Source organism: Mytilus edulis, chromosome 9, assembly GCF_963676685.1.
Source record: "Mytilus edulis chromosome 9, xbMytEdul2.2, whole genome shotgun sequence".
In the NCBI taxonomy this organism is placed as follows: domain Eukaryota; kingdom Metazoa; phylum Mollusca; class Bivalvia; order Mytilida; family Mytilidae; genus Mytilus; species Mytilus edulis.
In genome coordinates, this window is record NC_092352.1 from 60,234,976 (window position 1) to 60,253,417 (window position 18,442).

Consider the following 18,442-nt stretch of genomic DNA (forward strand, 5'->3'; position numbering starts at 1 on the left):
TCTACACTGCTTTTGAAAATACTATTAACATCTTATCAACCTTTTGTGTTATACTAGCATACGTCACTGTTTTTAAGAGAACTATCGTTTGAATTTTATTGGGGGCTAGGATGAAAAAAAAATGGCCTGGTTTTTTTAAAGTTGTAATCAGGCTCTGTCCTGCCTGTTTATTTTTCATTATATTCGTTCCTGCATTTTTGTATATAGTTTTGACTTTTATTACATAATTGAAATCCTGTCTTTTTTACCACCACCACCACCACCACCATAAAAATTCTGATGGTAGCTCACTTGTAAACAAGTTCTTATTGTCTGATTGGCCGGTTTGCTGAGAATTGTTTATATTATCACAACTTGGATTTCAATAGAATATCATGATGACAATCAAATACGGACAATTACTCTAACTATCAAGACATAGAATATAATTTATAAGTGGCACAAATTACACCAATAAATGATTAAAGGCATACTATCAATCATATCAAGTTGTCACATATTATCATCATACTACGGAATATACCTGATATCTTTACACTCTGAGAGACCGTATGACATCATTTAAAAAAAGTTTCGAATACGAAATCTATCATATATATAGAGCAAAGTTTTCAGGATGCATAATGTTGTCCCTTTGTTTAATTAATTGATTGATTGTTGCGTAACGTCCAGTGACAAATATGTCATGCATGTTCATGATCATTAACTAATCGAAAAAATCTGAAGCTTTCAATAAAATAATGAATTAATATTCTTTTATAACTGTGTCAAGAATTTACTTGTTAAATTTCAAATTGTCATATATAGATTTCTTTCTCTTAATAAAAGTCTTAACAGAGTTGTTCAAATATTGTGTGGGCCGAAATGACCTTAAATGATAAATAGCTGAGAAGATTCAGACTTGTTTGGGTTAAAATATGTCATTACATGTTCGATCTTGCTCATTTTATTTTTTTTTTAAATGTGTACCGTTAATAGAAAACGTTTTTTCAATATATTTATTTTTCACATTACTTCTTTATATTCTTTATGAAGATACAGAAAAGTACGGAAAGTATATATTTGTTAAACGGGGATTACGGAAGTGCTAGACACAATTTGATAAATCAAAAATTTTACTTCCTGTTTTGGAATGTTTACTTTCATCTTCGACGCCCTTGTATTGAAATGTTTATCCTCAACTAATAAAAAATCCTTTAAATTAAAATGGAAGACCACAGGGTAATTGATCATGATTTTGTTTGAATGATTTATAAACTTTAAACTTTCATAGATATTAATCACGCACCTGCATAAAAACCAAGAGAAATCCAATAAAATTGATATATTTCCACCACAGGCACTTGTTTCTAGTGCTGTTTTTATCCATTGGAAGGTTAGAAACAAGTGCCTGTGATTTCCATCTCAAGGTCGGTGGAGATGATGATAAAAAAGAAGGACAAAAGATACACATTTAAACTCATAGATCGAAAATAAACACCATGGTTAAAAAACACTAACAGACAGTCAAATATTTAGTACTGAAGACACAACATAGAAAACTAAAAAACTAAGCAACACAAATTTCACAATAAACTTTGAGTAATCTCAAGTGCTCTAAAAGGGTAAGCAGAACCTTCTTCACATGTGGCACCCATCGTTAATAATCAACATGTATGTTGTTACTCGGTGTTTTAACATTCTTACCAGCCTGACCAGTAAACATTCAACAGGTTCTTAGTGTCACAATAAAAAAACTGGAACCACCTAGACGCAAAATGTCAATAAATCGAAGGCACCTTCACTCTGTTGTACATCCTGATTTATAAACATGATAAACAAAATAATGAATGAAAAATAAACATTAACATGATGTACAACAACATACAACAACAACCACTAAATAACATGCTCCTGATTTGGGACAGGCACATACAGAATATGTCAGAGTTTAACATGTTAGCTGGAAAAAAACTACAAGTTGAAAGAGCTTAACTTTATATTGATACATGTACTTATAAATGTTGCTTTACTTTAAGCACCTTTTAAAACTGTTTAAGTTAAAATATCATGACTTTTAAAACTGTTTAAGTTAACATATCATGTAAAGAATAGTCAATTCAATGGCATTTAAAATCTTAAATAAAACTATTCAAATTAGATATATTTTCATCTGATATTGGACGGAAGATGTTGTTCATTTGTAATAATAATCTTTTATTCGTAAGCAATACAACTTATAGAATACAAGTTACGATTATTTAAAAAAAAAGCTTATAAAACAGCCAAATGGATGCCCAAAAGTAAAAATAGGAGTCACAGATCCGATTGAATACAATTATCAGCCAAATTTTATTGATTTTGTAACATTTGTTTCAAATATGACAAACTTTTTACCCAAAATCACCAGCACCGTATCAGGATCCACCAGCACAACAACAAGACCAACCATCACAGTATCAGGACATAAAAAACAGAGAAAATGCAAAATTTTAACAAATTGCACTTGTTTTTCACAAAATAATTCTGTCTTTTTGATTTGGGTATAGAAAGCGTACTCCATGAGCATTTTTGTTTTATTTTTTCAGTTCTAGATTTTCTGAAAATGAGCACTTTTGTGTTACGCTTACTGAAACAGTTTAGAGGGTAAATTTCTAATGGTTTTCCTAAGAACCCATAAGAAACAAAATTGAAAAATCTCAACGGTTTCCTTTCATTTTATATTAGAGAAATTGTCAAAAATCATCATTTTCGTCTTTGTTTACATTTTTTCAATGATCCCCAGCACCCGTCAGGACCAAATCACCAGCACAGAACGTTCTCTTGCAGGACAACCTTACCCACCGTGTTAATGCCACGAATATAACAATTGGTATTATTTATTTTGCAGGTCTATGACTTGTGGAAAATGAGAAATTCATCGTGACTTCTTAAGCCTATATTCAATTTTATTGAATGAGAAAAGGTTCAATGAAGTACATATTTAATTAGCATTGACGATCACATTCCCAATTGCCAGAAAAATCGAAAGTAATATATTCTTTGTTTAGACACTCATTTATATTTTGCACCCAAGACGTGCTTTTTCTTCACGCTAGAATCAAAACTTTTTTAAATGCAAAATGCAGTTAGAAGTATAGACCATTTTGCCCCCAAAATTTCGAAAGGTTTTGCAAAATAGAACTAGGTAAGCAATGAGATTTTCTCTTTAACAGTGTACTACAGTCTATGAGCATTTATTTGGAACATTGTATGTACCGATGTTCTTTATGTTGACGGAACACATATAGACCATTTTGCCCCAAAAATTTCGATTGTTTTGCAAAATAGAACTAGGTAAGCAATGAGATTTTCTCTTTAACAGTGTACTACAGTCTATGAGCATTTATTTGGAACATTGTATGTACCGATGTTCTTTATGTTGACGGAACACATATAAACCATTTCGCCCCAAAAATTTCGAAAGGTTTTGCAAAATAGAACTAGGTAAGCAATGAGATTTTCTCTTTAACAGTGTACTACAGTCTATGAGCATTTATTTAGAACATTGTGTGTACCGATGTTCTTTATGTTGACGGAACACAATATCATGTTTATTTTTTTCTCTCTACATTTTGGTACTAGGAACAGTGCATATGTGAATTTTCAATGTCTTCTCAATTCAAACTGCGTATTTTTTCATTATTTTTATCTTAACAGTTGGAATGGCGTATTCATTTATGATTTATTTTGTCAGTTTGAATTTGGCATGCTGTGAAATTTTCATGAGCAGTGTGAATTCAGACTTGAATGTTTCAATTGTACGATGGTTTCCCCTCGATTTTTTTTATCGAATTTTATACAAATTTAGTACATTTTAATGGTACTTTAAATTTCGAAAATGTAGATCAGGTACATACATATAAGTTAATTATTGAATCATTGTTGGGTCTATCTGAAAGGATTGCATACATGAACTTCTAATATTTTGACAATGCACATTTTTGATTGCATATATGAACTATAATGGTTTACTTTTATAAATTGTTATTTGGATGGAGAGTTGTCTCATTGGCACTCATACCACATCTTCCTATATCTATTTTACTTTGACAATGCACATTGTTTTGAACTTTTTTACAATCACAATCACTGATGAGTCTTTTTTTAAAACGATACGCGCGTCTTGTGTACATATTTTTTTTTATCCTGGTAGGTATATCAAATCAACACAATGGACTTGCTCGTTTCGAAACACAAGAACAAGACACCCAGATTTATATAATCAAAACACCAAACTCCGGACAGTGATCGTTTCCGTTCAGAAACTATTTTTCTTTACTCCATTAGTGTAGAGTAGTATTCGGACCCGTATGCGGATCGGAACTGGAACTGCCGGGGAGTTTGTCAAAACACATGATAAACAAGTGATGGGAATTGAAATGCGTTAATTTTTTTATTGAATCTTGGCAAAGAATGTGTCATATATAATAATAATTCAGTATATATTTAGGTAATACAGGAACAGAAAATTGTAAATCAGTTACATGTGACGATTCTGTATTCTCTCTAACCTGAAAAAAGACAAATTGAAAATAAAGACACATGATATTAATTGTGATTTTTATAGTGTAAACTCTGTAACTGTGTTAAAACTATTCAGGGTAACAAGTCTCTCGGTCAAATTTTATTATAACTGTGATATGCTTTCATTTTTCTTGCAAGCATAACAAATGCCAGATGTAAATGTTGACAGTTTTGTATACATGAAAGACAAGGATATCAGTGTAAGCTATTGAAAAATAGCAATATAAAAGAGGGACGAAAGATACCAAAAGGACAGGGATGTTCTAAGATATTGTTGAAAAAACTGTCAGTTGTAATTTATCAATACATAGTAGTTGAAAGATGTACAGCGATTTATGATTGCTTATATATATATATTGTCTTCTGATTTTTGGTAGATAGTTGTCTAAATGCTTTTTTGTTTTTGTTTTTCAACTTCAGATACTTTATTTCACTATAATAGTTGTTAACAAATCCCCTTAATGTTACAACAATGGCACTAAGGTTCTGCCCTGTATGGTTAATTACCAATAAAACCAGGGGATTTCATTGACAAACTTTTTATAATTCTACATAGTATTGCGTGTTAGTTACAATTTACAGAGTAATAGCTGTCTACAACATGTGTGCATTACTTTACTTAACAATGAAAAAGAAAACTGAACTTTGACGGTTTTTTGTTTAGCTTTTAGTTTCTGATTAATCGACAGTGAGAGAGCATAGTTGTCTAAATGCAATCATACCACATCTCATTATTTTTATATTGTATGTTATATTTGTGTCTAGAAATCACGATAGACAGCATATCAAATTAAAAGTATTAGATAAAAATTAAAAAAAATACATTCGCAGAAAAAAATCTAAATAATGTTTAGCTTACATCTTTTACATTCACAATGTTTGCGTTTACAATCACCACGTGCACAACCCGATCGTCTGCAACAGTCATTACAATTCCTGTCTGCTCTCACAACCTTGTTGTAATGCCTCGACTTGCAGCCTTTAACAACTCGTTTACATTGATTTCTGGTCATAAAAACTGACTGTGCATTTACGGATACCATTCCTAAAGTATATAAGTATAATACATTAGATTTGTTTTCTAGAAAGTATCCCCTCTATTTTTATCTTATTTCCTGAAAAGGCAATCATGGATTAAAGGGGAAGTAAACCGAGTTTTTGGTGGGGTTTGTGTTGCTAAGTCTTTAAAAAAGAGGTTCGAAAGACACCAGAGGGAACTGATGTTGTACTGTTACACTGCTGTCTCAGCTGGTTAAGGGGAGGGTTGGGATCCCGCTAACATGTTTAACCCTCCACATTTTGTAGGTATGTGCCTGTCCCATGTCAGGATCCTTTAATTCAGTGGTTTTCGTTTGTTTATGTGTTAAATATTTGCCTTTCGTTCATTTTTGTACATAAAATTAGGCCGTTAGTTTTCTTGTTTGAATTGTTATACATTGTTAAGTCGGGGGCCTTTTATAGGTGACTATGCGGTATGGGCTTTCCTCATTGTTGAAGACCATACGGTGACCTATAGTTGTTAATTTGGTCTCTTGTGGAGAGTTGACTCATTGGCAATCATATGTAACATCTTCTTTTTTTTTGGATATATAATCTATATTTGGATATTTTCAGAACTGAATATATATGGCAAATACACTTACCAACAAGACACACGAACAATAGGATTATAGCAAGTCCACTCTTCATTTTTCTTATTCTGTAAAACATAACTAAATTTGGTAGGTATAGTTAATATTATGCATTTGATTTTTATTCGATTTTTTTCTGTATGTTTTTAGTTTGGTATAAAATAACTAAATAAGGCAATGTAGTTATCATGAACATGACGCAGGGTACCTGAACCAAGTTATAAGAAAAAAGTAACAATGTCCTAATCTACTAGGTAAAAATAAAATGATAAATACAAATCTTTTCATTCCCTCAATAAATCGTCTATATCTTACCCTCTCCCGAAAAAAAGATCTTCTTTCTTAAACTAGTTACCCACAGAATAAATTAGCCATCTTGGCCTGTAATATTGTTTCATTTATATAAAAACACAAAACGAAAACATGGAATCCAATGCATTAATATAACTTTGATTAAAACAAAATTTAATAAAACAGCTTTTAAATACCCTTGTTCAAGTTTAGTATTACGTTTAAGAAAAATTTCGACAGTTCTATCATTTTAAACTATCATATACTTAGTACATACTTATTTTACACTATCATGTACTTAGTACATACTTATGGTGTACTATCATATACTTAGTACTTACCTCTGTTAGTCTCATATACACCGTTTGGTATTCTTCTTTTGTCATTCCTCTGTCTTTATATACATGTTCTAGTCCCATTATCAATATGATACATTTTTAAAACATGACCACAGATGCCTGTAATCCTTGGGCATTACACACGACTGCTGGACAGATACACGACAAAACTATGTTGTGCATCCATCAACAAGTAAATGACCTATGCAATTCAAATTAATTTTCCCCAAAGTCCTGTCTGTTTTTAATCGTTTTCCGTGATGGTTTTTTTCCTTCAAAATTCACCATCAAGACAGGAAGAAATGCACCAGAAAAAGACCATACCAAAAAGGCACCGACCATTCATTTCTAAATTTTGTTTTGGGTCAGAGAGAATTTTTTTTTTCAGTAATGGCATATCAATATACGATACAGTACCATGGGATGTTATGACGTTAAAACGTACAATTGTACTTTAATGGACGTTAACTGTGACATATTGGGGAAAGATGTATTAAAGTAAATAAATAGCAAAAAAAAACGTGTGTTTTTTTTCTTTCTCAAATCAATTATGTTAATTAGTTATATAAAGAAGTTATTCATAATGATTGAAAAGAAACTGCTTGTGTTTTCTTTTAGAACACAAAAGTTATGTATATCTTCCCACAGTATACAAATGTCGACATTTCAGAATTCAGAGTTACATCGCCAATAAACCATGACGAAATTTGTTTTTTTGTAACTGTTTATATTTTCCATGTTTCACATCAACTGGATTTGGCAAGTGTGTGCACATTTAAGAAACAACGAGTCTATGTCGTTATTTATTTTTCAACTGTTCTTGAATTATTGTGTGGCTTTTTTCCTGCACAAACTATTTTTACAAAGGAAACACAGGGATTCCCCCGAAGGCCAACTGCATCATGTGCATAAATACTGCACAAATGGGTAAACAAATTGAAATGATTTCCGAAAAAGATTAATTGATAACATGAATAAATGCAGTGATCCATTTACGAAAAGTAAACAAAATCAATTAATATTCTGTTCCAAATGTCAAGAAAAACATCAATACAAATTACTGTTCCAACAGCCAAGTAAAAAGTCAACAAACATATTGTTTTAACTGTCAATTAACGGAACATAACTAAATGCACTATTTTACGTGCCAAAACAAAGAAAGTTTCCAAATTCAAAGAAAAGAACACTGGGATTATAATAATAATAGTCTTTTATTCAGAAGCAATACAGCTTATAGAATTTACATATACAAGAATAATAGCATCAGTGAATAATTGCATACATGTTAATTATGAAAATAACCTTGGTTTACAAGTTTTTCAGACCCCAAGCAAATAACATTGAAGTGATTATACATGCCTTTTTGTTTAAATCGGTAATTGCTAATACAGTTATATTATTTTCATGCTGTCACCTCTTCCTAATTTTAATTATTGAATATTAAAGGTAGCCAACGGTCACCTGAATGACAGCATACTAATTATTATTGGGTGTTTGGACAATAACATGGGAATAGCGTTTATGCTAAAGGCATCTTTCCATACATAATTTAAATATGTCATATATGGACGATTCAAATTAAAAATATATATCTTCCGGACCATATGAGTAGTTGGACCATACGTGTATGGTCATGACCATATGCGTATATACTCATATTGTCGGGGTAATTAAAAATTTTACAGTTTATTTTTAATACTTCTAAACTCTTCATATGGTATGACCGTTTTTTTTAAAAGACGCTACCATATAGGTTATTTTCATAATTATATTATAAAAAAAAGATTAGCTAAATAAAAATATAGAAGTTTCAAATAGTTAATTTTACTTACTTGTCAAAACTATGATAAACACATTTTATACCGATGGTCATTACCGATGGTCATTACCGATGGTCATTACCGATTTGGTAATAAGAGTGAATGGCAATATGTCGACTTAAAAAAATAATTTATAAAAATTTCATAATGAACTGTTACACAAGAAGTCACTGGAAAGTAACATACTAGTTTATTTAAGTTGTCTTGTGAATATGGTGTATTGCAGTCATGTTACGATATTTGAAATCTAGAGCTTCTTAAAAACACCGTAGACATATCGGAATGGCCCTAACATTGCGCACGATGATCCGACAACACGACGTCGTCAAAGAGAGTTTTCTGAAACTTTTGACGTACATTTATTCAATTTGTAAGTTTCATTTGCTTTTTTTATGTAGATTATAAATCTGTTTCTATTAATTTTGTGATGTCTATTTACCATGAATTTATTTACCGCAAGTTGTGGATATCGATTAAATAATTTTTACCCTTAGTTCTATGGAAAGCCAACGGGATCAGAATTCTTAATTTGTAACTTGTCAATTCGTAACTTGTAACTCTGTAATTTCTAAATTGTTAATTCGTAAATTGTTAATTTGTAACTTGTTACTGTGAAATTCATAATGCTTAATTCGTAAATTGTCAATTTGTAACTTGCACCTTTGTAGTTTCAACATTCTTAATCGGTAAATTGTCAGTTTGTTACTTGTAACTGTGCAATTTCATAATGCTTCATTTGTAAATTGTCGATTTGTAACTTGTATCTTTGTATCAAAATTCAACATTCTTCATTTGTTAATTGTCAATTTGTAACTTGTAGATTTCAAAATTCTTTATTGGTAAATCGTCTTTTTGTATATTGATGTTTTGTAACTTGTAACATGTATGGAACGCGGGAAGCACATTAATAGATATTACAATTTGTCGGGGATAATGATGGATTATCGGTCGACCATTATAGATGTACGGCGTAAAGTATACTTTACGGTCGACCATCATAGATGGTCTGATTAATGTGACTCGCGCGCAGACAATGATAGTTACTTCTTTGATAATGCATTGACAGTCGATAAGGTGAATTGTTTCGAAAATGATAGTTAACCTCGACCAAGTGAATTAAAACACAAGTCGTAAATTCGATAATTTTAGATAAAACCGGAAATGCTAGCCAATTGTAAAATCGATTTTGATTGGCGGTCAACTTTTTTCTTTGGATGTTAATTCCTTGAAGTTAATTCCTTAAAGCAAAAGTTACTCTTTCTCAAACATGTTCAACAGGTGTTTTAAAAAATGATTTTCGGACTTCATAAATTGAGACACTTGTTTTGACTATGATGGTAAAGTGCATCGGACTATTCGTGCAACAGAATGAACACAAGAGGAACATAGTTCCCAATTTTCAATCCACGAATATTGAAGCTTCTTGTTAAATTTAAAAGTTCCACACATAAATAAAGTTTTGTTTTCTCTATCGTTTACACAGTAAAATATCTTTTATTATCATATACATGTATATTTGTATTTTTTTTCTCTAAAAGGTTTGATTTTTACAGGTAAATCCATATTACAGGTGGCTAGATTATCACATGTTTACCTGTTATATTGCTAATAGGTGTCAGAAGTTAAATTTCTATAACAACTGGCCCCAATAAACGTTGACATAACAGGGAAAAAGAAGTAAAAGTTTTAATCAATAAATTAATTCGTGACTGTTCAACAGTAAGAAACAAATTTTCAACATTCATAAACAAGAAATCTTTAAAGATTTATGCTCTATGGTTTTTTTTTTTTTTTGTGTAATTATTTGGGTTTTTCTTATGTACAAAAATCTATATATCATTTCATATAATATTTTATGAAGTTAGTGTCTTAACACTGATTAGGACTCCTAAGTGTAATAAGGACTTATAATATGACACTCTTGACAAGAAGGAGTACTATTACATGTTAAAAAAATATTCATGTTATGTTAGAAATTTAATGCATAAACTCAAAATAATAAAATAAACAGAATAAAAAATAAATAAAGTATTTAGCAATGTTAAACTTGCCGGTTTGTCTTTGATTTTATCGAAAATCAATGAACCGCAAGACATGGGTCAAATTACATATCTGATTACTCTATTATCTTTAAAAAAAATGAAAATTTTAAACTTATTTGCATAAGAAAATATCTCGGACTTTATATATGTTTAACATAGAAAATACTTTGAGATTCCGTGATTATTATTTTTAATAAGACATCTATAGCTAAAAGCTAAAGTATACCTTGGTGAATTCAATATTGTGATGTCACAGCAGATCTTAGAATACAGAAAGTTGTTACTTATAACGATATTTTTATGAATTGACAAAAAAAAAGTTTGCCCCGAGTAACCGCCCTTCTCCCCTCTATGAATTGGTATTTCCGAAGTGGGAGGCTAAAGTTTAAAAAAAAAACCGCGATCTAACAGACTACGGAACAGCAGACAGTGGATACAAAATTTGATATGTTTTAAAGACACCGTCCGTTGGACACAAAATGATTGCACTGGATAATTTCAACTACCACATGATACCCTATGATATTTGACATATTTAAACTCGTCTTAGGAATATATTCTCAGAGAACAAAAACGAATTCAGTAAATGTTTACTATAAAAACAGACAACATACTTGCTGTCTTGAATACACTTGTGGCTTGTATTGTTTAATTCATTTTTAAAGCAACATTTGAGCGATTGTTGGTTGCTTAACGTCCAGTGGCAAACATTTCATGCATATTCTAGACGAGAAGTAGTTTTAGAAATTATTAGGTTTAGCAAATGTTAAAATGCTCTCATCATTTTGCAAAAGGATATTTTCTTAGCTATTAAAATTGGTACGTCATATATTTTTCTGACAGAATTACATATTTTGCTCCAAATCAACACATACGATTCTAATCACATTAAGAACATTGCCATTTTAATATTTAGGAACTTATTGTTAGGGTTCACTTGAGAAGGAAGGAATATATACATTGTATTTATGTATGTGTGTAGTTCATAATGTTCAAACTATATGTATACTAGACTATACTATTATTGTTATTGTCTTATTTATGTCATATATTGTACTATGCTCTTTGTGAGCCGTTTTGATGGAAATTAAAATCTTGTTTTTTTTCTGGTAACTTTAAGTCTCGGTAATTATTGATATATTAGGGCTTTTGAACCCGTATAAACCCGCTGCATTTGTTTGCACCTGCCCTTTGTTGTTCAGTTGTTGTCTTTGTTGGTGTATTACTTCATTCATACACAGCTACTTTTGCATAGGTTCTATTTCTGTACTTAAAATCTGTAGTAATGGAAATTTACTTTTAATATTTAGTACTATTTCTTTACTTTAAAATTATTGTAATATTTATGTACTTTTATTTTCTAGTACTTGATTTGTACCTAAAATATCGGTACAAAAATAATACCAATAATGATCACAGTATTCCATGTTGGAACATCATAATTTTATGTGATTTGAAAAAGACAAACTTTCAAAATTCTGAAAATGTAACTGTGTAACCAAAAATCTTTAGTACTTAAATTTCAAGTACAAATCATGTACTATAAAATACAGGTACCTAAATATCTCCAGTGACAATCGGTGAGGACGTGGGGCATGTGAGCGCGCTCACTAAGGTTCTTTAATTTTATTTTTCCACGAAAATATTTGCACATTATTTGGGGTTTGGCAATAGGAGTATGTATTTGGTCATTTTAAGAGTAAAATGATAGCCTGGGATCCTGGCTGACTGCTCGACAGAAGAGCCAGGCGGAATACAACCTGGTTTGTCAACATGGTCAATAGGATATTAGGATGTTACGAATTCATTGCAAATGATTTTTTATTTTATATTTGACATGCAAATTAAAAAAAATATAGTAAATTGATTAACATCGTGAATCATTTCAGTTAATTAACAATTGACAACATGTTAGATTTAGTAAGGTTGCCGGGCTATACGGAGGTGTGGCACCAGGTGGGGTTCATATCGGGAGTACGGGCATTAAGCAGCTTTTGAGATCGAGGGACTCGTGAATATTTTGGTCATTTTGGTTGTACATATTTATTGTAGGAAATCTGGTAGCGGCAAAAAATTAAGCTTCTTGTCAAGGAAAATACGATTTTGTCATTGTTGAAGGCAGTAGGTTGCCTATAGTTGCTTACATTGACTTTAATTGTACTTATCGTTGGTGGATAGTTGTCTCATTGGCAATCATACGGTTTATTACCACATCTCCTTATTGTATATACCTGAATAATCCAGTCGTGATATTCCACTGACCAACGACTATTTCATTACCCTCGTAATTAGGAGAGATCAATTATTTTGAGGGACTGAACTAGTCGGGATGGTTTTTTTATATAGTTTCCGAACGAAAGTCCACTTCAGTAATACAAATAAAACTGGGATCCTGTAAACATGCAATTTTTGTTTTGCTTTAATTAATGGATTAAAATTACTTAGGTATATATTCCACATGGAGGTACTCCGACTTACAGGAGGATTATACACCGAAGAAGAACCCGAGTGCCATCTGTCGTCATAATGATCGTTAGCATAATACAACGATGACATTTAACACTTCGACATTTCACACATCGACAATTCATGAATCGACAAGTCACATGTTACAAGTTACAAAACATCAATATACAAAAAGACAATTTACCAATAAAGAATTTTGAAATCTACAAGTTACAAATTGACAATTAACAAATGAATAATGTTGAATTTTGTTACAAACATACAAGTTACAAATCGACAATTTACGAATGAAGCATTATGAAATTGCACAGTTACAAGTAACAAATTAAACTGACAATTTACCGGTTAAGAATGTTGAAACAACAAATGTGCAAGTAACAAATTGACAATTTTAATAATTAAGCATTATAAATTTCACAGTAACAAGTTACAAATTAACAATTTACGAATTAACAATTTAGAAATTACACATTTACAAGTTACAAATGGACAAGTTACGAATTAAGAATTTTGACCCCGTTGGCTTTCCATATAATTCACCTTAAAATGTGTATTGTCGTTAGGAATGAACTTGAAGCAAGGGAAAATGGGACAGAAGTATACGGTTTCCAATAAATGAATTATAACAAAACTTTACTTGCAGGCTGCTAAAACTGCATGGTGCATATCATCTGTCATTGTAAATTTTTCATCTCTTGATTCAACCCTAATACAAATGTATTCGACACTCTTCAAGTAAATAAAAACATATTTACCCTTGATTAATTTGAATTGAATTGTATTAAAAATTTGCTTGACACATAACTTGTTGAAATACAACCACTAGATAAAATTACTTTTATTATAATAACCCGATCTTGAAAATTATTTTCCCAGTCATTTGAAGTTGCTTGCTTTTAAAATGTACTAATCTTCTCCTGAATCGTCTGTATAATACGGGTTGCATTAATTCAATGAAACTGTTTTTGTCGCTGTTTCCGATAAGTCTTTCAGTTACCTCCGTTTCATGCACAACATGCACCGTGGTTTTGTTTCGACAACCAGCATTTTTTTTTCAATTTCACCACTCGGTTCGTTTTAAGTATCAGGAATATACAATGGAACAAATTTTGCACATGTAACGTCGACAAAAAAAGCGTTGTTTGGATATTTCGACGTTTTTCGACGTTCGGGCAAAATGGCTACCGTTTTGTAATGTTTCGTAGCATTTTATTCCTGTAAGACCAAAACATGCAGTTAATAAAAAGAGAATCTAGACTTTATGTACTTTTCATGTATCTAACTGTTGTTTTGGTAAATTATAAATTACTTATTGAAATATCAGGTAAAAACTCGCATTAATTGCTTGGACAAATGAAATATCAACTTGAACAAAATGGTTACCGCTTGAAAAACGACTGTAGAGATGGTTTTATAGAATCTATAATTTTTGAACTCACGAACAATGAGGCAAGTGTTTGTTCATTTGGTATATGTTATAATTATCTCACATTTTTTAGACATTTTTAGCTATGTCTACTTATAAAACTACCTTTCAGCCGTTAAGTCAACGAAAAACGTCATTGGACATTTTTCTTATTCCGGCTTAATATGCTGCCACCGCGTCAAACGAAATTCGACAAAAGAACGGTTTTAATTTAACTGAGAACGGACACACTTCGTTGCTTCTGCCAAGTTTCGGGAAGATGAGAGAATAAAAAATTGAATCACTATACATAAGAGATAAAACAGTTGTTTAAAAATGTAACGTTGGACATCCATTTTTTCACATAGCTTTGTTGTATTAATCCTCAAATATACTAGATATTACTAAGCATATGACCAAGAGCTATTAGAACATAAAGGAAAACAAATAATGAATTAGTTTTATAGGGGTTAGTGTTTGATATTTCGAAGATTCTGTTTTAAATCATAGGGGTTGTAGGAACAGCGTACGTGACGTTCCTAGACCTCGGTATCACTGTACGCGGCTACAAAAAGACTAGCTTTTCACTCGCATACAAAATGTGTATTAAATGAATGGATCGTGCACAACAAAGACTTGCAAATGCAAAAAAGCTATGATACCGCTAGAAGTAAATGTCACCCCAAGCCTACATGCAAGAATGTAATTAGCGATGAAAACTAACTATGGCATTAATATTTATTTTTTACGTAGTATTTGAATATTATAAAAATAATACATTGTCATGTATTAAAACATCATTGGTTTTTTTAGATAGAGTTTTTTTTTTTTTATTATTGAAACTTTTAAAATATAATTTAAAAAAAATACATATATATATCATTATATGGTCCAAATACTCATATGGTCCGACCCGTTAATAGCCAAATAAAGGCAACAGTAGTATACCGCTGTTCAAAACTCATAAATCCATGGACAAAAAACAAAATCGGGGTAACAAACTAAAACCGAGGGAAACGCATTAAATATAAGAGGAGAACAACGACATAACACCGAAACGTAACACACACAGAAACAGACCAAGCATCAGACAAAACACCACGTGTATTATACTCATATGCTCATGTCATATGAGTATACGCATATGGTCATGACCATACGCGTATGGTCCAAATACTCATAAGGTCCGGAACATATATAATAATTAAAGCATGCAGTTCCCTCTTAATGCTTAATATAACCGGCGATGTAGTTCTGTGTTAAGCACATTTTCGCCTAGCAACCTAAACAATTTTTTATTTTGTTTTTCGTATTTCCTGGATAGAGTAAGTAACTTTACATTGAGATCTGAATTTTCACTAGCAATATGCACCATACTATCCATGTAGGCAAACTGAAAAATACGTGTCAGTGTTATCATACTAACCATCTCACGGACGCTGAACTTATAACATTATGACTGTGATAGGAAGAATTAGGAAACGGTGCCAAGTAAAATACAAGTTTTAAGATTACTTAATCAGCAAACGTTTGAATTGCATTTATATTAAACAAAATTTCCCAATGTTTCAAATTTGTGCATAGATTCATCATTTGCTTCTTCATAATAGAATAAGCATTATCTGAATATTTGGTCCCAAAATAATAAAGCTTTCAAAAACTATATCAAATTGCCCATTTTTTTAAGTGCATAGGATAAAAAATATACATAAAAAACGCAACTCTTTTAAATGTTAGAACGTCTTAGCTACTCCATCATGTGTGGCTCATGTCATGAAAATAAAGAAAACTGCAGAGTTTTTGCAGCTGTCCATCTATATTTCCTTTGTGAAAAAATTGTGAATCCTTTGAGTAAATTTCAGAATGAAGTGTGCTTTTCTTTCTGTCTGGCTGGTAAATTGTGAAAATTAGGCTTGACAAATTTAAAGAGATACGGCTAGGAGGAATATGACTAATTTGAATTTAAAACCCCAGATTATTTCTAATATTTGAATGATGGACATATAATCTTTTACGAATTGTACGATGTTTTACGTTTGCAGTTAGATTCAAAACAAACTAGACACAGCTATATAATATAGTTAATTGCTACCTCAGTTTGCTATTAATAAGTATTGCAATTTTCATTGTTATTAAATGTAATATCAGTATTTAGTTCAATTATAAGCTTAAATCAATCCCAATTCTATCTTATATTTGAGAAATAGTTTTAGTCATTCAAATGTGACGTCATTTTTTGTGTGCTGTTTTAGAATTTCAAATGTGACACCATTTTTTGTGTTTTTTTACCACTTCGTATGTCACATACTTTTTTTTTTTTTTTAACTTTTTGCATTGAGGCCTTAACTATGTCGGGTGTGTCTATTTTTTTGTGTGGGTTTATGTAATGTATCCGGGTAATTAGTTTATTCTTCAGTTTTATCATGTATATCTTTTACATAGTCATTTTATAAAATTTACTGTTTGCAAATGCATAAATTGTTCTAAATAATAAGGATGTTCTTATCCCAAGCAGAAAACCCTAGCCGTATTTTGCACAACCTTTTTGAACTTTTGATCCTCAGTGCTGTACAACGTTGTGCTTGTTTTGACTTTTGGACTTTTGTATCTGGGCTTAACTGGTAGGTCTTGTGTGGACGAGGCGCGCTTCTGGCGTATTGAATTTTAAACCTGGTGCCTTTTGTTAGCTATTATTCGTGTGTTTCTTTGTCTAATATGTTCTCTTATATATTTTTATTTTAGTCCTGTAATGTTATGTTGTCATTTTAATGTTATATTTAACATTGCCATTAGAGCGGGAGGTTTGGCATGCCACAAAACCAGGTTCAACCCATCATTTTTTTCTTTTAAAAAATGACCTGTACCAAGTCAGGAATATTGCCATTGTTATAATATAGTTCGTTTCTGTGTGTGTTACATTTTAACGTTGTGTTTCCGTTGTGTCGTTTGTTTCTCTTATATTTGAGTGTGAATTCACATTACTATAAGACGTGTTACGGTACTTTACTATCCCAAATTCATGTATTTGGTTTTGATGTTATATTTAATTGTTATTCTCATCGGATTTTGTCTAATGCTTAGTCCGTTTCTCTGTGTGTTACATTTTAATGTTCTGTCGTTGTTCTCCTCTTATGTTTTGATGCGTTTCCCTCAGTTTTAGTTTGTTACCCCGATGGTGTTTTTTCCAATCGATTTACGAGTTTTGAATAGCGGTATACTACTGTTGCCTTTATTTAAAGAGATACGGCTAAGAGGAATATGACTTATTTTAATTTTAAAACACAGGTTATTTCTAATATTTGAATGATGGACAAATAATCTTGTCTTACTGCTAAGAAGTAATTATCATAATTATCTTTTTATATGTCCATGGTCTGCTGACGGACATTAATGCACCTGCAGTCATTATAACTGACCGAGGACAAATAAATGTCAATTTAAAAATACCCATGTCTTACTACTCTTACTAACCTAACTGTCAATGTGTAATATCTAACAAAGCCAAATCATTATTTTTATGGAAAAATTGTATATATATATATAATTATAACAAATGCATTATAAAAAAGAACTTTAACAGTGCTGTTATGGAATAACGTGTAAATGTAAATACTGTATAGCTTAATTGTTGTCCTATTTACAGCAATGTTTGGTTTACAAAATACAAGATTTCTTTCTGGATTTTTAAGAATTAAAATTAAATAAATTGATACACATCATGAAATGAGTAATGCAATGCAATTATAATTTTGACAACCAGGTCAAATAAGATCATGATTTTTGAGAATTCTCAATTTCTTCATGTCTCTTTCCCCCGAAATGTATTTGAAGTGATAACAACAGAAAAATCATAATAGCCCTTATTTTCATAACGACGCCGGTTATTTTCATATTGGCACTGTTT

The 18,442-nt window shown here is 31.1% G+C and overlaps 1 protein-coding gene and 1 long non-coding RNA gene across 2 annotated transcripts in view; one reads left to right on the plus strand and one right to left on the minus strand.

Annotated features, from left to right (window-relative positions):
- Positions 1-1,117: 1,117 nt before the first annotated feature.
- LOC139488700 (N-alpha-acetyltransferase 60-like) overlaps positions 1,118-18,442 on the plus strand; it is a 33,071-nt gene continuing 15,746 nt past the window's right edge. The window contains exon 1 of the mRNA XM_071274518.1: positions 1,118-1,221. The gene's annotated coding sequence lies outside the window, so the exon portion shown is untranslated. The remainder of the gene's footprint in view (positions 1,222-18,442) is intronic.
- On the minus strand, positions 4,398-6,264 carry LOC139490378 (uncharacterized). Its single transcript, XR_011656304.1, has 3 exons — positions 6,189-6,264; positions 5,405-5,590; positions 4,398-4,532 (listed from the first exon to the last, which is right to left on the minus strand). It is a non-coding gene; the product is annotated as an uncharacterized lncRNA (long non-coding RNA).